The following is a 27,390-nucleotide window of genomic DNA, read 5'->3' on the forward strand; positions in this document are numbered from 1 at the left end:
ATGGGGATGGTACTTTGGGGTCTTATGTTGATGGGGACAAGGGCCTCATCCCCACAACCCTTGCTCGGTTGTTGTGGGGGTATGCGGGCGGGGGGCTTTTCAGAATCTGTAAGCCCCCTTTAACAAGGGGACCCCCAGGTCCCGCCCCCCCCATGTGAATTGATAATGGGGTACCCTACTATTTCACAAAAAAAGTGCCAAGAATGGTAAAAAGACAAGAGACAGCTTGGGACAAGTCCTTTATTAAAAAATAAAAATATCCCGCGATGTAAATTCACACTGCCCTGATGGACCGAAAAAAAAAAAAGCCGCAACAATTCCATGGGAGGCTCCCACCAACTGATGCTTCTTCTCTGTGACAGTTCTTATATAGCTGAGGGCGGGGCCACCCGGTGATGTAAACGGGTGACCCCACCCCCCTCTGACCCCACGGGGGGGGTGTCTAAAGAATCCTTGGACAGCTTCTGCTTGTTTTGTTTCCTTCTATTGTCCTGGTTCCTGGCCAATGGTGGCTCAGATGTTTCAGGTTCAGTTTCGTTGAGTTGAGGATCGTCAACAGGATCGACTTCCTCATTCATGTCAGTCTCCTCTGGGTCCTCTTCTGTGTCCAACTCGATGTTGCTCTCAGTCCTAAAAAAAATAAATAATAGACAATTTAAAAAATGTTGTAAATATGTTGTTATATCTTGAAGTCCTAAAAAATAAAAATAAATAATTAGACAATTATATATAATTAAACATTTTTCACGTTTCTGCACTTTAGTATTGCGTGCCTCTGAGGTTTTTTGCTTTGAAAACAATAATAGATAAGTACTTTTTCTCATGGATGCACCCACTGCTTGCTTTGGAAATAAAAATGGATAAGCACTCTTTTCTTATGGAAACACCCACTGCTGCGTTTTTAAGATGAAGGATCAGACCTGTTTTAGGAATTAGAGATCTCTCTTGGGTTAGACTAGATTTCCACATATAAACATAGACCGTGGCAGCTAGCAATCTTGTGGGAGGAGTCTACTGCGCATTTGCATGTGGGGTGACATGGAGTGCACTCATCAATGCCCAGGACCAGATGGAGACTGCGGTCATGCACAGAATCTAACATCTAGGGCTAGTTTACACTTGCTTTAAAACATATCTTCGGACAGGCTTTGTTAAAGCTCTCTGAACGCCAGTCAAAGCCCCTGTCACTAAATAAAATGGTTAGCTTACAGTCCTGTTTACACCTTGCTTTTACTTGGTGCTTCGATGAGGCTTCGTGAGGCTTTGTGGGGTTTCTTCGATGAGGCTTCGGTGGGCTTCAGTGGGGCTTCAAGCGAGCTTTGCCATAGACTTCTATAGAAGCTTTGAAGATGCTTCGAAGTACCACTAAAGCTACATGGGGTATAATTTTTGAAGCAAAACCGAAGCAAAGCAAAGCAAAAGCAGGTGTAAACAGGACTGTAAGCTAACCATTTTATTTAGTGACAGGAGCTTTGACTACTGTTTAGAGAGCTTTAACAAAGCCTGCCTGAAGCCATGTTTTGAAGCAAGTGTAAACTAGCCGTTAATGTGTGTTGAAGCCGAAGCAAGTGTAAATGAGCCCTTAGAGATGAGCTTCACTGTGTGTAGTAATAAAGTGCAAAGTTCCTCTGAAAAGCGACTTGTCTTATGTCACTACCACACTGTACTTGTATATTGCATTATGAGGGACATACGCGTACCTCTGTTACCTCACTCCCAGTAACAGAATGGGGTCCCGCCCTCTTAGGTGCTCTCACTTAACTCTGTCCTTGCTGTACCACATGACCTCCGTAACACTAGTCTGCTCCCGGTTGCCATGGGAGATGCACTCCTAGGGAGGAAGCCAGAACATCAACCCCCTCGCTACCAAAGGGCCTTCCACCTTTAACAAATACCATGCTTAGCGACTCGTAGCTGTAGTTTTTTCCTTCACTTGGTTGCCCATAGCGACTACACTCCACTTCCTGGTTTTGCTGAGTTAACCCCTTGTAGTGGTGCATCTACAGACCCAGGTTCTTTGGAAAACATCAGTATGCACCCCTTTGAATAATTTCAGACCAGGCTTTACGGGCTACTTTACTGTAGAAAGTCATCATGGCAATACAATATGAATAATGTCCTGTTCTTAACTATAACTAAAATAGCTTAGTGGCCATGGGGTACCTCCGTGAGGTAAGAGTCCATGTAGGCATTGTCCATGGCTTGGATGCTGTCCATGACTCTTCAGCGCCATCCTAGCGCTCACAGGTGGGGCTTCATACCCTCAGTACTACGTATTCCACTCTGACTTCTGGCTCCAGCCTGGTCTTAGCAGCCCCTTCTTGTATAACTGGCGGGCCTGCCAAAACTAAAAGCCTTAGAACTGAGCTGAACATGTTTTTACCCCTTCCCCAGCCTGGGCCGGCTGCTGGACTAACTACACACATTTCAACCTGCCTATATTCTGAACCATATTATTGACAGTGCCACACATATCCATGTGTAATAAAAAGTTTCAGAAGTAATCTTGAGACCATGAGTGAAATTTCCTTTCCTGCATTTGCAGCGATAACTTGGTGTTGTTTTGTCCTGAAGACAAAGGCCCCCCTCATTTCTTGTATGAGTGTAACAGGGGCAGGGGAATGAGGGAAAATATAAAAAAATATATATATACACATACATAAAAACCTGGCAGAAACCTAAAATCTTTCCCACGCTATCCAAAGTGAAAAAACTTGCCTGGAGTTAGCTTTAAGATTGATAACCTATGGCATAACCTATGGCAACCAATCAGAATTTACTATGCTGCTATCAGATCAGTACAAGATGGATTATGATTGTTCATCATTCATTATTGCTTGTCCTTATTGTCAATGCTGCTAAGGCTGCAGAAGTGTGAAAAAAAAGAGATAAAGAGAGTGTTATTGACTTATAAAGTGTATTTTGTGTGTGAGGCGTCATGCCTTTGCCTGCATCAATAGTGACAAGTGTAAATAGGGCTTTAAGAACAAGATTTCTTCATTGAATAAGGCCGTATTGACCTATTACAAGCCATTCATTTTCCAGGTACCCTGCAACTGTCACTTAAGTAAAAACCCAGAGGCCATCAACCATTGGAAAGGAATTAAAAAAAGAGTAAAGGAAAAAAGTAATTCAAAGAAGGAACTGAGAATGTCTGTAGTTTGTAATTTATGTACATGGAAACCACGGTATGTTAATTTCCCCAACCACAAGCCAGCAGACAACCTCCCATTGCTACCTTACAGCAGAGAAAAGAACTTACAAAGTGAAAGTCAACTTGCTGCTAGCAAGATGGCGTTAGCGTTTACCAGCGAAAATGGGCTCTCCTGACATTGCTAGGAACCCCCAGCACTGCATTGCGTGCAAGGTAAGTGCATCTGTATTGTTCTGAGGATTACTGAGATACTTCCCAAACACAAATTTTAGCTGAGAAACAGGCCACTGCTGAGAAGTGCAGTTGTAAAATAACTTTGCAGAGTGGCTGTTTCCTCTTCAGTTTTTTAGAACTTGTATGATTGTCAGCATGCCCTAATGCTCCGTTGATGGCAATAATACCTATTGTCAGCATCTTGGTACCTTTGAGGGTAATAGATCATATGAAGTTTTGCTGGTATGTTTGTGAATTATGGATTTTGTGGTTCATGAAATACAAAGACAAGTTTCTGTTTTTGTCCAGCAACTAATTATCATGAGAGTTTTTTAAATAGAGTTGGCAATGTGTTATGTGGCTGCTTACAGGGTTATCTAGTGCCGGGAGAGCTGCTGAAAATGGCTGTTAGTAAACCACAGAGTGTTGGTGACGGCCATGTCTTGTGTTTCACTGATAGGTCATCTTTTCATTCATGTGAATCAGGCCAATTTATTGAAAAATAGCAGTTCCCTGATTTTATAGACCCCCGATGTGTCATTCATACATGGTAATACAACATGTATCAGGACTGAAAGTATCAGAAGTAAAACAGTGGTCATGGCACAGCTTTCATTTCCACACCTGAGTTTCTGTATTGACAGTTTATACACAAATAAATTGTACCTTTTCCAACTGTTTTATTAACGTGGCAAGCGTTGTTCACCTATAGTGCTATATAGAAAAGAGATATTGTAAATGCTTCATATTTAGAGTAATTTACAGCAGCGGACTCCAAACTTTTTTTGCACCAGGGACCAGTTTTGTGGCAGCCATATTTTCCAGGGACTGGGGGTGGGGGTGCATTCACGGGGGTGGTCAGTGATGGGCTATTCACTAAGTCGGTCCTCCACACTGTAATGTAAAGGGGCTCTGTGATATAAAAGGGACTGCACTGTAATTACAGTGCACATTTACAGTGCAGTCCCCTTTATATCACAGTGCTCCTTTACATTACAGTGCCCCTAGCAGTCATGCCCCCCTCCACGTTTTCTCTCTAATCACAGTGCCCCCCTTTTACTCTCTGCCTCCCCTGTACAGTCCTACCTTTGGCAGGGCAGAGGCAGGATTCAGCCTGTGTGTCCTCTCCAGGGTCTCCTGTCCCACCAACGATGTCATCCTATCAGCAGGGCAGGGGGCGGGAGGAGCTGCAGATCTGGATCATATTTGTTAATATGAAAAGACTCCCACTCTCTGTGCAGATCTCCAGCTCCTCCTGGCCCCTGCTCTGCTGATAGGATGGCATAGTTGGTGGTAGAGCCAGGAGAGGAGACACAGGCATGGCTGCTCGGCAGGGGGTGAGCGGCGACCGCAGTCTGTGTTGGTCCTGTCCTGACCGTGGTTGCAGCTAACCTCCTGCTGTACGGCCCGGTCATCAACAGGCCATGGACTGGTGCCGGTCCACAGCCCAGGGGTTGGGGACCCCTGATTTACAGTAACGTGAACCTGTACTTTGCCAAATAAGGATGGCTCCACCAGCAGCAGATATTTACTTGTTCCCTCCAGCGCTGGGATTGAAGAGAGTAAGCTATTTGTTAGGCCTCATGCACACTAGACCTTTCTCTATTTCTCCTAGATGCCTTTCCTCCTGGCAGCGGCATTTTGGCAGAAAAAACACTTGTAAGCTTGTAAAGGCATTTAACGAGTTTAGGCAATCATTCATTTCATTGCCCAGAAAAATAATTTATTCTGACCATTGAAATGTATTATTGCTTAAGCATAAAACGAGCCTAGCAATAATGTACGTTTTCACACATCAAGCATTTTTCCTGCCAAAACGCTGCTGTCCAGGACGTACTGGCAGTGGGGGGTTTTTTTCTGCCTCTAAACACCCCCATCTCTAAACTCCTCTAAAAGCCTATGTGTGCATGGACAGGTAAGCAACATGCAGGGGTGTTTAGTGGAAGGGAAAAAAATGCCAGACACCCCTAGCAGCAGCTAAAAAAACATGTGCATGAGGCCTAAGGCATGTCTTGAAGCTCACATGAAGTTGAGGACACTTTGCTCATCCCCTTTTGAAAGCACTATGTGCCAGAGTAGCCAGTCTCCAAGCACCAGCAATGTCATGTGGTAAGTCACATGCTGCACTATACCAAGAACTACTAGGTATTTTGTGCTGTTGATAGTGCTGTTTTATAAAAATTGAACCTATAGTGTAGCCCTGCATGCTTTTTTAGTTTTGGATACAACAGGGAAGGATCAGAACTCTGTCAAGTTTTTACTGCTGTCTGTGCTCTGGCAGAGAGCTTGACCCACTGACCACTGAACGTTATCACTGAGATAAAAGGTTATGGGATATCAAACATTTCATGTAGTAGTTGTCTTCAGAACAGGAGCTGAGAGTATAGCTTGAAATAGGGACAACTGTTGTGATGTCTATATGTGTCTTATGCCGCGTACACACGATCGGAAATGCCGCCAGCAAAACTCCGATGAGAGATTTTTGACGGAAAATGCGACCGTGTGTATGCTCCATTGGTCTTTTGCTGGCGGAATTCCAGCCAGCAAAAGATTGAGAGCATGTTCTCTATTTTTCGGTCGGGAAAAGTTTCTATCCGAAAATGTGTTCATCTGTATGCAATTCGGACATGCAAAAAATCAGTCAGAAACAGTTTGACGCATGCTCAGAAGCGCTGAACTTCATTTTCTCGGCTCGTCGTAGTGTTGTACGTCACCGCGTTCTTGACGGTCGAAAGTTGTGTATGCAAGGCAAGCTTGAGCGGAATTCCGTCAGAAAAAAACATCCAAGTTTTTTCTGACGGAAATTCCGATCGTGTGTACGCGCCATAAGAGGGGTCCAAGTGAGGATTTCCATCGTTGTGTAAAAATTTCCTCTACCATCCTGTTGCATTTCTGAGACAGGAAGTAAAGGGAATCTTCCTTAAGGGGACATAGGCAAACAAATCACACAATTTAACTGCTTGTCAACCACCCTATAGCAGATTTACTGCTAAAGGCCGGCCATTCTGCAAAATCACATATATACGTAATTCTGCACGTCCGGGTGGGGGACAAGCCGGCATACCGCTTCTGCTGTGATTAGTCACAGCAGAAATAGATCAGCACGTGTCGGCCAATGGATGTTCATTCGTTCACCGGCTGATCATCGAGGAGAGAGGCTGGACGGAGCTCTGCATATGTAAACAATGCAGATCTCCATCTTGACAGTGGGATGTGAAAATCCATCACATCTCTTAGTCAAAGCAGCACACTGTGTACACAAAAACACCGGCTAGGCACACATTTAACCCTTTGATCGCCTTCAATGTTTAGCCCCTTCCAATGTCATCAGTACAGTGACAGTGCATATTTTTGCACTGAATACTGTATTAATGTCACTGGCTCACACAAAGTGTTAAAAGTGTCAATTAGTGTCAGATTGTCCCCCACATTATTGCAGTCCCACTATAAGTCGCTGATCGCCACCATGACTAGTATAAAAAAAATGTAAAAAATTTAAAATTCCAGTATATACACCATAGTTTGTAGACGCTATTACTTTGGCACAAACCAATCAACATGCTTATTGGGATTCTTTACCAAAAATATGTAGCAGAATACATATTGGCGTACATTTATGAAGAAATTCGATTTTACATTTTTTTTAATTGGAACTGTTTTATAGCATAAAGTAAAAAATATCAAAATTGTCAGTCTTTTTTTGTTTGCAAAATAAAAAACCCAGCGGTGATCAAATGCCACCAAAGAAACGTCTATTTGTGGTAAAAAAAAGACATAAGTTTAATTTGGGTACAGCATTGTATGACCACGCAATTGTCAGTTAAAGTAACATAGTGCCATCCAGCTCAGCACGGGTGTCTGATTCTTTGTGGACACAGGGGTGACTAGCCTCGTTCTCTCACATTTCTTACTCTCTCTTTTCTTATTTCTTCTTTTCTCTTCCTTTTGTTGTATGTTTGCCTATATTATTTTTTCGAAACCAGTGAGCATCTGGTTTATTTCAAAGGGTCTGCAGGCAATGTTAAACTCTCCATAGGAATCTATCACAATGTTTTATTTTTTATTTTATTTCCATGCTTGATCCTCCTGATTTTCTAGTAACCCATGTATTATACTGTATGTTAGCTGTATTTGACTACAGATCTGGAGCCTCTATACGACATTTGAAAGTATTGTATGTATGATGAGACACACTGCTCTTGGAATTTTGTAACATTTTTAGTGTTTATTTTTCTTCTTTTTTGTTTTTGTATTGGAAAAATATAAAACTTCAATTAAAATTGTCAATTATAAAGTAACACAGTGCCATATCACCAAAAAATGGCCAGGTCATTAATGGAGGTAAATCTTCCGGAGGTCAAGCAGTTAACCTTTCTTTACATTATGGCTAAAAAAAAGTTTGGGCTATGCATGCACTTTGAATTCAGAGAAGCCTGTAATGCAAAGTAGTACTACTAAATTGCACCTTGAGATTTTTCCAGTTGATGTGGATGGCTGCAATGGAAGAAAAATATCACTTGTTCCACACTTTTAGCCCTAAAGGCTGGAGGTACCTAAGGAGACCTATGATGCAACACCTTTTAAACTTGCAAATGTGTAACTTGGTACATCTTGTAGCAATAATACATCACTGTATATGTAACTACACTTACCAATCTTTGCTACTCCAGAATGTGTATTGGAATCACCAGCAGTGATATGAATACAAAGTTACACACGGATGATGTGTGGAGTCTTCACCATGCATCTGTCACTGCAAGTGCAGAAACTGAAAGTTATCTACTTTTCTGGCTTATTAACTTCTTTTGTGCACTACTCACTGTGCATCCATTTTCATAAAAGCAACAAGGCACACCTCAGCTATCAGTGGATGATTAACGCACATAAACATATGAATCTTCTAATACTGTAACACTACCTCAAAGTCACATATATTTAATTCAAGGAGTGTGGAGAATAGGGTGCTCTGGATAAGAAGAAGACTTTAACAAACAGTATATGACTGGCTCTTGAGATGTGATTAATACACCACAGCAGCACTTCAGAAGAGGGAAGCATACTCTGTAGGAAAAACAAAGCAGAGAAGGAGGCGCTTCTAAGTGCAGTAATAAAACACTTTAATGACAAGGAAAGGTTAAAAACCCTTACAAGATGGAAGTGAAAAACAGGCATATCAATGAATCCATAACGTGATATTCTGTAAATGGTGCTGCGCTGTTGAAAACTGAGTAATAAATAACAAAAACTATGTGAAATACAAGTACAATTTGAACACCAGCTTGCAAACAAACACTGGTATCAGCTACATAATGCTTCTGAAATGCAACAGTGTATTACTCAAAATGAACACAAGATGACAGTGAAAATCCAATGGCAGTGAAAAACTTCTTATGCGGCGTACACATGAGCGGACTTTTCGACCGGACTGGTCCGACCGACTATCCGACAGACTTTTGGCGGACTTCCAACGGACTTTCCCAACGAACGGACTTGCCTACACACGATCACACCAAAGTCCGACGGATTCGTATGTGATGACGCACGACCGGACTAAAATAAGATAGTTGATAGCCAGTAGCCAATAGCTGCCCTAACGTTTTAGTCTGTCGGACTAGCATACAAACGAGCAGATTTTTTGACCGGACTCGAGTCCGTCGGAAAGATTTGAAACATGTTTTATTTCTAGGTCCGTCGGACTTTTGGGGAAAAAAAGTCAGCTGGAGCCCACACACGATCTAATTGTCCAACGGAGTCCGGTCCGCCGGACCTAGTCTGCCGGAAAGTCCGCTCGTGTGTACGCGACATTAATGTGCAATAGTGAAATAAAGCATCCAGTGCAAATACACAAAGTATGAAGTGGCAATATCCACACAATCTATGAAATCACAAAGTGCTTGAAAGATATGTAGAGTGCAATAATGGTGTTCTCTGGATTCAATAAAAATAAAACGTTTCAGACAATTGCTACATGCTCATGCTGTTACCTTACAGCTGTAAGGTAAGAGGCTACCCCCCTTAGAGGTGTCACTGCATCTTGTGTTCATTTTGAGCAATACATTGTTGCATTTCATAAGCTTTATGTAGCTGATACCAGTGTTTGTTTGCCAGCTGGTGTTCAAATTGTACTTGTATTTCACATAGTTTTTGTAGTTTATTACTTAGTTTTCAACAGCGCATATCACATTATTTTTGGTTTTTAATTCACCTATCGGTGTTTGAATAGATGAATAGTTGCACAGCAGTTGCACTATTCATCTCTTTTCATTTCCTATATAGTGGTAGCATGAAGTACCCTCTTTCTAATGAATCCATAACGTCCAGCGGGATGCCTACTGAGAGTAAGACAGCTGCAGGTGGAAGTTCCAGCCGATCAGCGGTGGTAAATACTGTCTTTTTGATCCAAGATGGAGGGCTGTGCTGTCAGGACCAGCATGGAATCCAGGCAACCGGAAGTGATGTCAGAGTGGTCGGTATATGTTTCGGAGCAGGCCCAGTCGCTCCTTCTTCAAACCTACGGATTAATACAAGGGGAAGGGGTTTATATGAGAGTCAGGGGCGGGACAACTGGTCAGGGAGTGGGCGGCACTGATAACGACTGCTATATCATTAGATGGCAGTCTGCAATGGAATAAAATGCAGTAAAATACAGTAAAATCAAGTAAAAAACTCACTGCAGTAAAGGTAAAGATACACAAGGCATAAACACTGACTGGGACAGAACTGCAACAAGTAGAACATAGATAAATCAAATACCAATATTTAGACAGATTGTAGACACTCATATGAGATGCAAGGTGTGCAGAATGGGACTACAAGTGTCAGCAACACCATAAATGGGGGAAATATGACAACAAGTATAATGAAGGTAACTGGACAGATGAAATACTGTGCAGCAGGGGACAGCAAGTTTCAGCAACATCACAAGTAAGGAAAACAATAAAGAAAAAAAAATGCAATATAATATGGTCATTGCTGTGACATTGTCCCCGATACATCGGGGACAATGTAAGTGTGGTGGATGAGTTGACATATCCAGAGGGCTATGTACATAAAATCCATGGTGCCATTTGGCATAAGTGGGCATGCTTAGGGGCTAGTGAAGATGCAGTGGCATGATGCCACTTTATAAAACTATAATAGAGTATGTATTTTCAGCTCCTCGTTCAAGCCTCTGGGGGACAAAACATCCAAGGCATATATCCAGTAGGTCTCCCCCTGGCAGAGCTTACGGAATCACTCGGCTAGAGGGAGGTTCTGCGGAGCGGCCTCAATGACACAAACTTTTAAATCTTTGGTGGATTTATGGTGGTGTTCCAAGAAATGTCTGGGTACACTATGATGGTCCTTGCCTTTGGGTCATTGAGGCCGCTCCTCAGGAACTCCCTCTGGCCGAGCGATTCCGTAAGCTCTGCCAGAGGGAGACCTACTGGATATATGCCTTGGATGTTTTGTCCCCTGGAGGCTTGAAAGAGGAGCTGGAAATTCATACTCTATTATAGTGTTATAAAGTGGCATCATGCCACTGCATCTACACTAGCCCCTAAGCATGCCCTCTTACTGTATGCCAAATGGCACCATGGATTTTGCATATGTACCTGTGTGTATGTGTGGGTATAAAAAGAAAGGGGACCCTCCTGCAGGGGCAGCCCTCTGGATATATCAACTCATCCGCTACACTTAGATTGTACCTGATGTATCATGTTCATATGCTCACAGCAATGAAAATATTGTATTGCATTTTTTTTTCTTTATTTTTTTTTCTTTATTGTTTTCCTTACTTGTGATGTTGCTGAAACTTGCTGTCCCCTGCTGCACAGTATTTCATCTGTCCAGTTACCTTCATTATACTTGTTGTCATCTTTTCCCCATTTATGGTGTTGCTGACACTTGTAGTCCCATGCTGCACACCTTGCATCCCATATGTGTGTCTACACTGTCTAAATATTGGCATTTGATTTATCTATGTTCTACTTGTTCCAGTTCTATCCCAGTCAGTGCTTATGTCTTGTGTATCTTCTTTACCTTTACTGCAGCGAGTTTTTTACTTGGTTTTACTGTATTTTACTGCATTTTATTCCATTGCAGACTGCCATCTAATGATATGGCAGTCATTATTAGTCCAGCCCACTCCCTGCCCATTTGTCCCGCCCCTGACTCTCATATAAACCCCTTTCCCTTGCATTACTTCATTGGTTTGAAGAAGGAGCGACTTTGCATGCTCCGAAACATGTACCGCCCACTCTGACATCACTGCTTGGATTCCATGCTGGTCCTGACAGCACAGCCCTCCATCTTTGATTAGAGAGATGGTATTTACCACCGCTGGTCGGCTGGAACTTGCAGTTGTCTTACTCCCAGGAGGCATCCCGCTGGGCATTATGGATACATTGATATGCCTGTTTTTCACTTCCATCTTGTAAGTGTTTTTAAACCTTCGTTGTCATGAAAGTGTTTTATTACTGCACTTAGAAGCGCCTTATTCACTGCTTTACATATCTTTAATTAATTACCCTGGTTACACTTAGCAAGTTTTGATTTCTATTTTTTTGCTTTTATTTCTGTACATATCTTATACTACAAGGAGAGAATGTTTGATGGAAAGTTGTTAAGTGAAGAGCATACAGTAAATGGCAATTCATTCAATGATAATTAAAGTAGTAGTACAGCCAAAGCTTGTTTGGCTGTACTTCTCCTGTGGATCACAGGAGTGCAGCTCGTTCTGCACTACTGTGATCGGTTTTCAGCAGTGCAGGCTAAAGCCTGCTGTTGGCTGATGTCAGAGAGCCGGTCCAGGCTGGGGAAAGGTCGTGACCATATGGTCGGGATCTGCCCAGATCCCTGGACCGCCACCCAGCTCAGCCTCTCAGCGAGCTCCTGAGAGCCTGAGCCAGTCGCTCCCACCCCCTCCACAGCTCATGAGCAGGCACTAAGACATCAGGGGAAAACAAGGTGTCAAGACTGCAGACTAAGACAAGGTCAGAACCAAGCAATAATTAGAAGCAAAAATGTAGAGGCAGTGGTCCCAATGTGTTGAAATCTAAGAGAGGGCAGAAGAAGGGGTCTAGACAGGAACCCAATCTGAAAGCAGATAGTTGAGAGAAAGAAAAAAGAAAAACTTGATAAACTAAGTCAAAAATAAGAAGGAAGAAGTTTGGATCAGGTGAAGTGCAAGTGATTTAAAAGTGAAGTACAAAATATGGTGTCTTCTTCACACATGCATGCTTTTACTCCCTGGTGCACACTTGTAATGGGGTGTATGTCACTTAAATGGTTTCTGTCTGTGTAATGCCAGGCTGCATTGACTTGTTTACTTCTGGGTATTTAAGGTCCCCAGGGGAGATCTTGGGTTGGTAGTTTTCATGAGATAAGTTGAGACTGATCTTGTCTAGGAGAAAGGTAAAATGTGGCACTCCATTTAGGCAAAGCAAGGGGCTACTCGCTTGAAGAAGGGGGTGAAGAACAGATGGGCTCTCCTGGTGGAGGAAAGAAACTTCTGAAACTGACAGCCAGGTCTCCCCCCAATGTAGTTTTTCCCAACTGTGAAAGAACAGACTCTGTTGTTTAAGAGCAACTGAAATAATAACCCGTCAGTTTGGGAAAAAAGAGGGCAGAGCAAGATGTGGGGGTGCAATAGAGATTGTCTCTGATGGGACTGCCTGTCCCATTTCTCCCCTTCATCAGAGTCTTTCCTCTTTCTGCCAGTGGCCTGTCAAATCCCTTCACAAGGGAATAGAAATAACTGCGTTGTAGCCACAATGGGGTGGTTGAGCTGTGCAGCTCCAGATGCCAAGGACGGGCACTCTAGAAAACAGAGGGATTTGGCCACTCAGACCCCATTCCTTACGTGTACCCCAATCCATGTAATAAACTTGCGCATGTAGGCACATTAAAAGACATTAACAAAATGTAAGGAGCATAACCTAAATCAGTTATTTTTCAACTAGGTTTCTTTCCACAGGATTCTGGATTGCCTTGACAAAATACCTAACAATTGGCCAAAAAATGTCTACAATCCAGCAGGTGGATCAAGCTTGCCTTTTAGTTACACAGAGCCACGGGTTTCCATTGTGCACCATTACAACCTTCTAGTCCCATCGGTTGATAAGGAGGACGTTGGGTGCCTGCACAGCATCCTTGTTTGCCCCTCGCCATCAACACTGGGGTCACATTAGCTGAATGAGGGAGAAGAGAAACATTGGAATACTATTCAGTACCAGAGTGCTAAGGTGTGTTTGTTTATGAAGAATAATTCACCTCTAATGTTGGGTGCCCTACTTGTGTGGATGTTGCTGTGATATGTAAAACTATTAGTTTAATTTTTAGAATATAGTGCCCCGTGCTTGTGCATCATTTTAAAGGGTGCTGCAAGATGGAGAAAGGTTGAGGAACACTGATCTAAAGCATGCACATAATGCTTGTACCAATATATGGGACCTACAGCATATAACACTTTCCTGACATTAACAAGAGTGCAGTACTTCTAAACAAGATCAACAGCCTTTATATGTTATCACTATGTATACATAAGCAATTGTGACTTTTAATCTATAGTAGAAATCATCTTGATAAAACGTATGCTCCGTTTTATCAGACCACTACATCTTGTTTCATTCAAGCACTTAGTTTAGTTTAGCAATAGTTATGAAACCACAAATGTTCCTTTATACTTTATTAGGTCTTTGAGGTAAACTCACATAACCATGTGTAATTTTCTTCTGTAGTGTGCATTAGTGTGCAATAAAAACCACAGCTTAAGGAAAATGTCAACTAAAAAATGGCAGTAGGTTGGGGGTTTCTATGCGGAGCTGCACCAGATTTTGCACTCTCTAGCTTTAGTAAATAATCCCCAGGGTGCTGATCTCCTTAGGCCACACCTTGCTCATTACACAAATATACATCACTTGATATGCTTAAATCCAATAAGTATTCAAGTTTATACAGCATGGAGTTTGACAATATGCATAAAAATGATGATTTGGTCAAAATACTCAATTGCCTAATAATTGTGCACACAGTGTAGATCGGATTTCTGCCAGTTCAGCAGGGACCAGCCAAATTTTGATCCATGTGTGGCCACTGCAGTTGAGCAGAAATCGATCTACAAATTTAAAGTGGACAGGGGAATGCTCCCCACTGCGCTATTCTATTGCTGCAGTGCTGATCTGTGTATTCTGACAGTGGGGGAATCTCCCTGTTGTCAAAATACAAAAATTACCCTAAGCCCTCATTCACATTGGAGCAACTTGTCATGCGATTTGACAGGTCAAATCGCTTGACAAGTTGCACCCTATTGTCTTCAATGGCCATGTTCAAATCGGTGCAACCCAGACTTTGCGGTGCCGTACTTCCTGCACTACTTTGGGCAATTTCAGGTGTAACTTGCATAGACATCTGTGAATGAAGCCGCTCAGATGTCTTCAAAGTTGCACCTAAAGTCGCACTGACATGCAGCTTTGAAATCGTGCAATTTCAGATGAATTTGCACGATTTCAAAGCCACATTCAATGTGAATGAGGGCTAATAGCACTGTTGGGCTGGAAGATTTTAAAGGTACCAACTAATCTAAAAATGTATCAGTTTGTGGTATCTTTTTCTATACTTCGTTTCCCATATCTGACCACTTGTAACTTACCTTTCTGATTGAATGACAGCTCTAAATGAAAAAAGGATGAGGTTGGTGAATTGCCAGTAGGAAGGAGGACATTGTAGTAGTGGTATGTAGTGAAGTATGAAGTGTTTTAGGAGCAAGAGTCACAATTTGGGCCTCCAGCACACCCCTGGCTTGGTAATTATTGCACCTGATGAAAACTCTATTCTAGTCTGTCAAGCCAGTGCGGAAAGTGTGAGAATCATGGTTTCTTTACTGATTATGAAGGTAGTGTTGGTAGTGTGAGATGTTGGGTGTTGATTCTAAATTTAGTTTTGGTTTGAAGAACATCAGCCAAAACTTAGATCAGAACCTGTGTCAAATTTTTATTGATGCTGGCACCCCCATTGTGGGAGTCTACTCCCAATAAAGGGTCTTGGGATTCTTTTCTTGGTGATGAAAAATGAATAGAAATCCAAAATCTTGTGTTTTTTTTAATGGAAAAACTGTAGAGGGGATTCTTTAAAGTGGAGTCATCTGTTCTGGAAACAACTGTCAGAGATTGGATTTTTCTTTACTTTGGACATTTTTTACTTCATCTCCTACTGTATCTCTGGGACAGCAATTGAGGGATATCTTCCCAATAGGCACACATACATCAATGAAATCCTAATGGAGAGTCTAACCTTTACCCCCCAAAAAAGAAAAAAAAATTAAGTTGGACTTCCAGTTATATGTTCAAAAGACACTTAATCAAAAAACAGATCCGAACAGTGATCTAATCTAGCAAAAATATTTCAGACACTTCCTCTTTGAAACACATTGCTATACTGAATATATAGCAACTTTTCTTGATCTGCAATTTCTTGATCTGCAAACTTATGCTACCATTTTAATATAAGGCTGTATTATTGCCAAGATAAGTAGGTCTTCGAGATCACTCAGCAGAGGTACCCAGGAAAAATGCTTTGCTTGTCTCCTTTATGCTAAGTCTTTGCTCGTTCCTGTAGTTGCGGGAGGGAGGAGAGCATGCGTCTTTCCCCTTACATGTACCGTAGTTTGCATCAGCCATGCTTTTGTGCATTGTGGGCGTTGGAGAGCCTCTTCTAGCTCATGTTCAGCGCTACCTACCTCATTGTACAGTGTTTCAAGAACTGGTGAGAAGGGGCTCAGAAATTTGAACATGTTGAAATGTCAATCTATGATTGTACAAAATATTTCTTCATAAACCCTATAATTCAACATCAACAGAATTGCAGCTTAGCTATTACTGCTGAGAGCCTCTTCTGGGCTTTAAGTAGGGGCATTGCACATCACATCAGGGGTAACCCTGCCAAGCGCTATAACTCGGTAGCAGCTAGCTGAAACACTTCTCATGGCTATTCTCTGGGGAAAATGCATTCACAGTCAGAATAATAAAGGTCTGAAAAAAATATAAGCATCTATAAAGGTTGATGTTTTATTACTTCAGTACTTTAACCTGAGTGCATCCTACAGTGTAATACAATAGAGCCCTGCAATCACTTCAGAATCCTATAAAAATTCTGTTCCTGTTTAAATATCATGTGACATGTTATAAGCAAGAATAACAGATTTGGAATTACTGTAAGTCCAGTATCATTTTGCCTTACAGTTCCACTTTTTTTTGTAAGTATTTTATCAGGTTTATCATACAGCGAGGCTGATTCAATATGGCATTTGCTGCACTTTCTGGCATTATTGTTGATGAGAATTCCCTGTGCCAATTTCAGAAAAGCAGTACGATCATTCCAATTACCGACAAATTCAGGTAGCTCTTAATGGCAACGCTTGTACATTTTTTTGCAATTGCTGCAACAAATTCCTAAACAAATACCATAATTTCAGACATTAGGAAAATGGTGGTAAATAGGATTAAAAAACATTTTGGAGTAATTTGAGTCAGGAATAAGGAGCTTGTTCATTCCTAGGACACTAGCAGCCCTGGGGCTTCAAGCTCCTATCAACCAGTGATGCCCAATGTCAGTGGTTGCTAGGATGCTAGCAGCCCAGAGACCATCACTGTCCTAGCAGCAAATCAGGCTTGGCCGCACAATATCAATATGGCTGCCAGAATCCTAGCATTCAATGAAGAGTGGTCTCACATCATTCTATGGATCTTTGACACTCTTTATGAATTCCAATCCCCCCCCCCCCCTTTATCCCTTATGTGATGGAGAATTTACCAGACATTATGAAACTGGTGTTGAACAGGACCAAAGTCATTTTGGAGTAATTTGTGTCATGAATGAGGAGCTTGTACATTCCCCGTGTTGTTCATTCCTAGGACACTGGCAGCCCTGAGGCTGCCAGTGACCTACCAACCAGTGATGCCCAATATCAATGGTTATTAGGATGCTAGCAGCCCTGAGACCACCACCATCCTAGCAGCAAATCAGGCTTGGCCGCACAATATCAATGTGGTCTCCAGCATCCTCTTTGACACTCTTTATGAATTCCAATTCCCCCCCTCCCCTTCCTCCAATGTGTGATGGAGAATTGCCCTCACGTGAAGTGCGAGCAACATTTTTTTTTCTAGCACTCCATATGATGTGGGATTAGTATGTTATAGGGACAAACAATGGCAGAATATTAAGCAAAAAAGAAGCTTTGTTTTGAATCCGTTCCAACATATTTGTTGTCATTATGGCCCTCATGTATAAAAGTGCCAGACATTCAATGCAGAGGACAGTTTCAACACAGATGATGCAGGTAAAGTGTCACATAACAGTTTACCTACATCTATGTCTCCTGCTCTACAGAATCCAAAACATGTCACATGGAGCTACACTGGAAATGCATTTTTATATTGTTTCTGCACCTTGTGGATGTGTGCATTCCATATGGTAAAGGAACAGAATGCACAAAAGCAACATTATTTGGATTTTCACAAGCACAGCAAAGTGGGACAGCACTGTAGACATTAAACATCAGTGCAAATCATAAATCAGTGTAAATCGTCTGGATTCAGAAATGGCGATTGCTAAGTATGTACACAGACATTAGCACATGCATTGGCCTGTTAAGTAAGCATACAATAACTATGACTTCCTGTTCTGTTTTTTTGTTTTATTAAATCAGCCTCAGTATTTATTAGTGGTTGCATCCTGATAGAGAAACGTGAAGTTGAAGTTAAGTAAAATTTTTCTTTCAAGATATAGCATGATACACAAGTATGTGTAATGGTGTGGATTCCATTACCTGCAGACACCTGCTTCTGTTTTAAATTGACCATAATGTGTCCCCTTCACAACTGCTGGACACTGCCCGCAGTGGTTGTCTTCCAGCACTGTGAAGGTTAACAGCAACTCCTTATCAGGAAAGTTACTTGCCCCTCCTGCTTCCTCCACTATTCATAGAACTCATCTTACTGCACTCCCATGATGAATTGATTTCTGTGAATGGAGGAGGAAGCATTGAATGGCAGCATATCCTCTACCTATTCACAGGTTTTTGGAAAATGCAGGAAAGAAAATTAAAATGTATTTTTTTTACACAAAGTTGTCCATTAATAAGATATTTCTAACACACATCATAGGCATACTTAGAAATATACCCAAAAAAATTCTGCTACTCCTCCAGAGTATGATGATTTTACATGTGTGAGACTTTTCCATTGTCTAGACTGATTATGTACCAGACTTTGTATCTTGTGTATCACACAAATCAATCAATTGTGTCAAAATCAAAATCAATCAGCTGTAATGGCATACCTTCCAACTTTTTGAGATGGGAACGAGGGACACCTATTAGTAAAAGAATGTAATCAAAGGGACACACCCCCTGCCACACCCCCTTAAAGGAGAATTATACAAACAAAAATGATTGGTAAACCCACTAGTGCTTTTTTTAACCACTACTATTCCTTTAGATTGGCTTTGGAAATTTACAAATGCAGCAATTTGGAAATTGGATGAAAGGTTAAGCACTGGGAAGCATTTTTGAAAGATAAAAAGTGCATTTTATATACAACTATATAGATCAGACCAAAATGAGGGACAAATGAGGAGGAAAGAGGGACATTGTTCGAAATCAGAGACAGTTGGGAGCTATGTAATGGTCAGATCTATACGAGTGGTCTGGGAATATAGCTTATTGTAGCATCACCTACAACAGCCCCAAGCAAGCCTAGCCTACTTGTATGTGGCTGCCCCCAGGAATGCCATGTTTACTTGCTAGGAAATACAGGAGGCTAAAGAAAGGAAGGAAAAAAAGAGTTCCTGTGGTATCAGGAGTGCAGTTGTCTGCAGGGGATGACTGGGACTTGTGTCCCACTGGAATGCAGTCAGCAGGATGTGCAGATGTATCAGTTCAGGCCAAAGGAAGAAACATGGTCAGCAAACAGGCAAAGGATTGGTCCAGGCAGCAGGCAGAAGCAGGGTCAATAAACAGGCCAGGACTGGTACAGGCAGCAGGCAGAGGCAACACTGCACACCAGTTACAAGAACACTGTAACTGGTGTGGTGGTGATCAGGGTCACTGGGACTGATGTGGCAGAGATCACAAACACTGTAACTGGTGTAGCATGATCAGGGACAAAATAACTGGTGTGGCAGTGAGCAGGGACAATATAACTGGTGTGGCAGTGAGCAGGGACAATGTAACTGGTGTGGCAGTGATCAGGGACACTGTAACTGATGTGGTGGTGATTAGGGACAATATGGCTAGTGTGGCAGTGATCAGGGGCACTGTAGCTGGTATGGTGGTGATCACGGACAAAATGACTGGTGTGGTGGTAATCAGGGACAATATGACTGGTGTGGCGATAATCAGGAACAATATAACTGGTGTGGTGGTGATCACGAACATTGTGAGTGGTGTGTTGGTGAGTAGCGACACTGTGAGTGGGTGGTGGTGATTCGGAACAATGAGTGGTGTGGCAGTGATCAGGGACATTGTACCTGGTGTGGCGATGATCAGGGACACAAACTGGTGTGGAGCTGATCAGGGGCACTGTAATTCGTGTGTGGCAGTGATCGGGGATACTGTAATCAGTGTGGTGGTGATTAGGGACACTGTGAATTGGTGGCAGTGATTTGGGACAATGACTGGTGACAGTGAATTAAAGTAAAAAACTTATAATTTTATTTTTTTACATTTTTATTTTTTTTATATTCTTTTTTTACATACTGTCACCCAAGCAGTATAGTGTCAAAGTGACACTGTATTACTCTGAGGGGGTTTTCGGGATATTTTTCTTATTTTTTTGTACACTGTGATTGCTTTTACAGCCACAATAGCTGTAAAAGTAATTATTTCTCACTCTTCCTTCATTCCTGCAGCCATTCATTCCTTCATTCCTGCAACCATTGGGAAATACTGTGATAGATGCGATTGGCCACAGCTATCACATGGTACAAGGCCGCTGTGATTGTCTCTGTACCATGTGATCTCTGTGAACAATCACAGAGACCACACAGTAGTAAACAATGATGTCAGGAAATTACATATTGTTTACTATTGTCCATGTGATCCTCGATTGGCTACAGGAATCACATGATACCAGGGCAACTTACAGTGGGCCCTACGCTGTAGAGAGAGTGCATGAGAGCCTGATGCGGGAGGACACATTTTTTTATACATTGGTCGGAAGGGAAGCAATTAAATCACTTGCCACCCTTGCTGCTAAACACTGCTCCATGCATGATAAATCATGCCCTGATATCTGCTGGAAAACAGACATTACTGGGAGTAATGATCTCACTGGTGCCTCCTGCTAATTGAATTCAATGTCATTTTTAGATATGTGTTCACAAACAAAGTGTAAAAATGAAGTTTGCAATGTTGATCTGTAGGTATAAAGTACTAGGTTACCAGGCTGTCTCTTTTCTCTGATTGTGAAATGCATGTTTAAAGGAGTTTTATGGTCACAGAATACACTTTCTTTTTTTCCTTGTCAAAAGAAGTTTATTGAGTATACAATGTTATAAAGATACACAAAGTAAGTTTACAAGGATCTATAAAGTAAGCTCATTGTTTTACAGTAGGGTTTATATAGGTAAATATGAAATTTCAAATATTAAACATTGGGTTCATGTAAACCTAAATTAAAGATATATATCATTTCCTTAGTTACTTTTGTAGGTATTTAAATGATTTATACCTACTATACATATTGTTTACAAGTAGAGTGTATATAGGTCAAATAAATTCTGATAATGAGCTTTAATCGTAAGGTGGAGAAAAGGAAAGAGAAAGAAGAAAAAGGGTTGAAAGGTAGAGGTATGGTCCACAAGGTTGTCCCGCTCGTCAGTTTATTATTCTTTTTAGTTCTCTTTGAAGCCTTAGAATGGGTGTCTCTGTAAGTCATTTAATCTGTTACCATGGCAACAGGACAGAGTCATTGAAGTTTGACAGGAACTGTTGTTTTATCCAAGGATGCCAAAGTTTTTCAAATTTTGGAATTTGATTTTGATCGATGGCTACCATCTTAGCATGGGACATTGTATTATTCATTCTGTGAATTGTTTCTGCTAGTACCAATGTAGGAGATTTCCATGCCTTGGCCACTGTTTGTTTTGCAGCCGTTATTAGTTGGATCATAAGTTTGAATTGAGAGAGTGTTAACCATTCCGGTTTTAGATTAAGTAAAGTTAAATATGGATCTGGTTGTATTATTTTTTTAAATATTTTAGATGCAATCACGAAGACTTCCTTCCAGAAGGTTTGGATTACTGGGCACGTCCACCATATGTGTAAATATGTGCCTATTTCTGGGCATCCTCGAAAACAAAGAGCTGAGGTATTAGGTGAATATTTTGCCACTCTAGCGGGTACAAGGTACCAGCGAGTTAGGACTTTATAATTTGTCTCCAGTGCTAAGATGTTGGGTGAAGATGTCTTAGATGTGAGCCATATGTTAGACCAGTCCGTGTCTTCTAAAGTTCGTCCCAGGTCCTCCTCCCACCTCTGAACGTAAGAGGGTCTATTAAGATTTGCTACTCCATATAATTGATTATAAAGTGATGAAATTGTACCTTTAGCAAATGGATCTTTTGTACAGATTGATTCAAAAATGGATAATTGGGATAATGGTGTATCCCCCTTTAGGAATGGTGTATAGAAATTTTTGATTTGGAGATATCTAAATATCTCAGAGTTTGGTAGATCATATTTTTCTCTAAGCGATGGGAATGAAAGGAATGATTTAGATGCTATGAAGTCATTTAGTGTCTGAATGCCTGATGTTGTCCAAGCTTTAAAAGAATTTGGGTAGATCCATGCCGGATAAAAGGCCGGATTTCTGATAAAAGAAAGGAGAGGATTGTGTGGAGATTGTAACTGATATTTGGTTTTTAGTTTATCCCAGAGAGATAAGAAGTGTTTAGTTATGGGATTATGAATTTTAAAGCGGTCTTTAGGATCAAGCCATAATAAATTTGATATTAATATAGGGTCATTTTCTGAAGCCTCTATAAATACCCATAATGGGATTTCCTGTTTTGCATGGTATTTGGACAGACTGGCCAAATGTGCTGCTCTGTAGTAGTTAGTAAAATTAGGGTATCCCAGGCCTCCTTTATTTTTGGGAAGATGTAGTGTGTGTATAGGTATACGTGGTTTAGAAGAGCCCCATATAAACGAAGTTGCTCTTTTTTGTACTATTCTCAAAAAATAGGAAGGAATTGGAATAGGGAGGACTCTGAATAGCTAAAGCAATTTGGGTAGAATAGTCATTTTGATTGCATTAATCTTCCCTATCCAGGATAAAGGAAGTTGCGACCATTGTTTTATTAGATTTGTGATCTGTCTTCAGGAGGATAATTGGTTGAGAATAAGTCAGAATGAGATGCTGTTAAATGAATTCCAAGATATGGGATTGATTTTTCTGCCCATGTGAATGGGAGTGCAGCCCTAGCCGGGATCAATTCCATGTTTGTGAGTGAAATATTAAGCACTAGGCATTTCTTAGGATTAATCATAAGGCCGGATAGGGCTGCAAATCCATCAAGAGCTGGTATTAAGTTAGGACCAGAGACCTGTGGTGATGATAGAAAAAGTAATATATCGTCTGCAAATATACATAATTTGTGTGTAATACCTCCTACTTCAATGCCAGTTATAGTTTGGTTTGTTCTGATGTATTGGGCCATGGGTTCGAGTATAAGGGCAAATAATAAGGGAGATAATGGGCAACCCTGTCGGGTACCTCTTTCGATATTAAAGGCTTCAGATTTGTATCCAGCATATTTTATATAGGCTTTGGGTTTATTATATAATGCTTTGATCCATGTTAAAAAGTGGGGTCCAAAACCCCATTTTTGTAATGAATATTGCATATATTGCCAGGATACTGTGTCAAATGCCCTCTTAATATCGAGAGATAGAAAACATAAAGGGATTTTCCGTTTTTTAGCAATATGTGCCAATAACACTGCCCTGCGTATATTATCGCCTGCCTGTCTATTTGGCATGAAGCCTACTTGATCTCTATGTATTAATTTTCCTATAATGCTATTGAGGCGTTTTGCTATTATTTTTGCTAATAATTTAATATCGAGGTTTAACAGAGAGATAGGCCGATAATTCACACAGGAAGTATCATCAGAAAGGGGTTTTGGGATCATACAAACAATTGCCATTAGTGTTTCTTGCCGAAAAGAATGTCCATCTAGAAGTTTGTTAAAAGTTTCAGTGAGAATGGGAGAGAGTATTTCTGAGAATGTTTTATAGTATAAAGTCGAGTAGCCGTCTGGGCCTGGTCTTTTGTTAAGTTTTAGGTCTTTTATGGCGTTAGCAACTTCATCTATAGTTATAGGCTCATCCAAACTGCTTTTTTGATTCTGAGATAACTCAGGTAAGGTTATTTTTGAGAAGAAGGATTCAGCCTCTGTAGGATTAAATTCATTGTTTGTCTTGTATAAAGTTGCGAGATGTGAGTGAAATTTATGGACTATTTTAACTGGATTACAAGTATAAACATTTTTTGATAATTTCAAACGTATTGGTTTGAAAGATTTGTTAGTTGAATTTTATGCCCGAGCCAAATATGTACCTGGTTTGTTTGTATTCATGTAGAAATTGTGTTTGGAGCGTTTGAGGGATTTATCAACTGACTCAGTGAGAAATAGATCGTATTCCAATCTAGATTTTTCCAGATGAGATTTTGTACTCTGAGATGGATTATCTTGAAATGATATGTAGTCTGCATTAAAACTGAGTTCTAGTTTTTTTGCTAGATTTTTGCGTTCCCGTTTAAATAATGCCATTTGTCTTTGTATTGTACCACGCAAGACAGGCTTATGAGCTTCCCACAGTGTTATTGGGGAGATGTCTGTTGTATTATTAATTGATATGTATTCCTTTAAAGCTTGTTCAATGGCGATCTGATGTAGTGGGTGTTTGAGCATTATGTCCGGTAAGTACCACGTTGGGTCATGCGCTTTTGGTATGGCTGAGGCTATAGTAGTGTATACTGCATTATGGTCAGACCACGGAATCGGAATTATATCTGATGCAATAATTTCTGGTATCATTCCTATTGTTAGAAAAATATGATCTATTCTGGTGAAGGTTTGATGAGGGTGCGAGAAATAAGTGAATTTCTTTTTCATTGGGTTACTTTCTCTCCATGAATCTACCAGATTGTATTTGGAAAGAAGTTGAGAAAAAGGTAATCTAGAGGTTATTTTGGATGGTGTAAAAGGTGATTTATCTAGAAATGGGAGGAGGACCTGGTTCGAATCCCCACACATTATCACTGTTCCTATTTTGTGTGTATTAATCACTTGTAATATATGTGAGAGGAATGGTGTAGGTTGTTTGTTAGGAGCGTAGTAGGAAATCACCGTGATTGCTGTATCCATTATATAACCCATGAGTATCAGGTATCTACCTTCTGGGTCTTTAATTTCTGATGATAAGGTGAATGGTGTGGATCGGTGAAATGCAATTAGAGTTCCCCTTTGCTTGGTACAGGCAGAAGCCGTGTAAATTTGTTGATAAAAAGGAGAAATATATTTTGGAGTAGAATCTTTGGTGAAGTGTGTTTCTTGGAGGCATACTATGTGAGCCTTCTTGTTATGGAAAGTACTGAAGGCTTTGGTCCTTTTTTGAGGGACATTTATTCCCTGAACATTCAGGGAAAGTATATTCAGTGGTGCCATGGCAATAGATCAAATAGTTTTGACTTACTTTTTGTTATTAACACTTTCTTTTTTTAACATCAGCATTTTAATAGCTATACAAACAATAGTAACTTTTCTCGTTGAACAATGGTTTTTATTGAACAAAAGTGCATACATATAATGTAAGGTATATATACAATTACATTTTCACTTTGCAGGGTAGCAGTATAGTATATATTAATGCAAACATGTTATTAAATCCTTTTCTAGTTGTTCTTATCATCTGGTTTAGATTAAAGACATACAATTAGATTAAAGACATACAAAACAATAATAACTTTTGACAATCCAACAAAAGCCTATGTAGCACTTACCCTTGAAGGAGTCACCAATGTTTGAGTCCCTTGACTCTGGATATCAATAACCTTCCCACCAATGCCACACCCTCTGACACACCAGGGCTGAAAATAAAATTTATTTGTGCAATACACAGTGAAACAAAAACCAAATGTTGGAAAAGCAGTTTTTAAGCACTTTAACAAGAAATTGTTACAAAATAATGCGTGACTCAGTAAATAATAAGAGGACTAATGACTTTACCCGAATCCCTCTACTAAGGAGGGTCCTGGCTAAGAGGCAATGCATAAACAGTGGTCTAACAGTCTCAGGCAATCCCTCCCACTGAACAGTGAGTTGGGGCCCAAATCTGCCATTAGAGTGCTCAAACATGAGTCCCACAAACCCGGGTGTAAGGGTCTAAGCGGTGTCTCAAGCAGTAATACTGTTCCTTTAGCCACTTGAAGACCAGGCCTTTTCATGACACTTTTTGTTTACAAGTAAAAAATAATATTTTTTGCTAGAAAATTACTTAGAACCCCCAAAAATTATATGTTTTTTTTTTGCAATTTTTTATGTAACATGGTATTTGCGCAGCAGTCTTTCAAAAGCAAATTTTTTGGAAAAAAAAAAAACTTTATCAACTTGCCGACCGACGCACACCTATATACGTCTACACAATGGCAGCAGTGGGCAAATGGGTGTACCTAAAAACTTAAAATTTATAATGGGGTATGGCGCTTCCTGTAGGATTATATGGGATGGTATAGTGGTGGTGGGGGGGTTTGATCCCTTAGTGTCCTAGTGTGGACTTTACCAAATATCTACAAGCAGTTTATACCCCCACCGTAACCCCTATTGTTGGTGCACGCTACCACCAAAAATGTTATTATGCAAATGAGAGCAATCTAAAGTAGTATAGTTATGCAAGATCATAAAAAATCATGAATGTGAACACAATAAATAAGGAGGTGTAGACTGAACCCCTAAAGTTGTGATAAATCTTCAAAGGGAAACCAGCATAAATAATAGTGGCTTAGCATAAGACAAAACCATAAAAGTGCAACTCTGCCTAATTAGTGCAAATATATACAAATTAATTAATAATTAGTGATCATAGTCCATAGGGTGATGAATCTCTTCAGAAACCAGTGTTTTAGAATTTCCTTCAAGAAAAACTGTGACTGGGGTGCTCTCAGATGATCTCAGTGACTTTTGTGCTCCCCCTCAAGGGTCCCCACTCACCGAATCCAGCAACCCCAGAAGGGGCAAACAGCATAGGATATCTCGACCACAATCTCCTCTCCAACACGATCATATAAGGCATCCAGGGTGGTCTCCGCTCTCCGTATTGGTGGAAATTCTAAAACACTGGTTTCTGAAGAGATTCATCACCCTATGGACTATGATCACTAATTATTAATTAATTTGTATATATTTGCACTAATTAGGCAGAGTTGCACTTTTATGGTTTTGTCTTATGCTAAGCCACTATTATTTATGCTGGTTTTCTCTTTGAAGATTTATCACAACTTTAGGGGTTCAGTCTACACCTCCTTCACCTCCTTATTTATTGTGTTCACATTCATGATTTTTTATGATCTTGCATAACTATACTACTTTAGATTGCTCTCATTTGCATAATAACATTTTTGGTGGTAGCGTGCACCAACAATAGGGGTTACGGTGGGGGTATAAACTGCTTGTAGATATTTGGTAAAGTCCACACTAGGACACTAAGGGATCAAACCCCCACCACCACCACTATACCATCCCATATAATCCTACAGGAAGCGCCATACCCCATTATAAATTTTAAGTATTCTGTGGAGGATCCTTAGGGAAGCTCCTTTAGGGGGGCTGCATTCCTCAATTTTTTGTCCTAAGCGCAGCTTTCACACATAATCAAATGGGTGTACCTGTATGTCCTTTAATTTGTGGGGCTAGTGGGTGTGCGCACGCGCGCCGCGCATACAGAGTGACCGTGCCCGCGGACTCGTCCTTCGGTATCCCGC

At 40.8% G+C, this 27,390-nt stretch overlaps 1 protein-coding gene and 1 long non-coding RNA gene across 2 annotated transcripts in view; one reads left to right on the plus strand and one right to left on the minus strand.

Annotated features, from left to right (window-relative positions):
* Positions 1-264: 264 nt before the first annotated feature.
* LOC141117012 (uncharacterized) lies at positions 265-25,470 on the minus strand. The gene is made up of 3 exons (XR_012237081.1): positions 25,414-25,470; positions 8,020-8,120; positions 265-630 (listed from the first exon to the last, which is right to left on the minus strand). It is a non-coding gene; the product is annotated as an uncharacterized lncRNA (long non-coding RNA).
* RASGRP1 (RAS guanyl releasing protein 1) overlaps positions 3,237-27,390 on the plus strand; it is a 306,655-nt gene continuing 282,501 nt past the window's right edge. Inside the window, exon 1 of the mRNA XM_073609577.1 lies at positions 3,237-3,367. The gene's annotated coding sequence lies outside the window, so the exon portion shown is untranslated. The remainder of the gene's footprint in view (positions 3,368-27,390) is intronic.

This window comes from Aquarana catesbeiana, linkage group LG13 (assembly GCF_042186555.1).
Source record: "Aquarana catesbeiana isolate 2022-GZ linkage group LG13, ASM4218655v1, whole genome shotgun sequence".
NCBI classification, from domain to species: domain Eukaryota; kingdom Metazoa; phylum Chordata; class Amphibia; order Anura; family Ranidae; genus Aquarana; species Aquarana catesbeiana.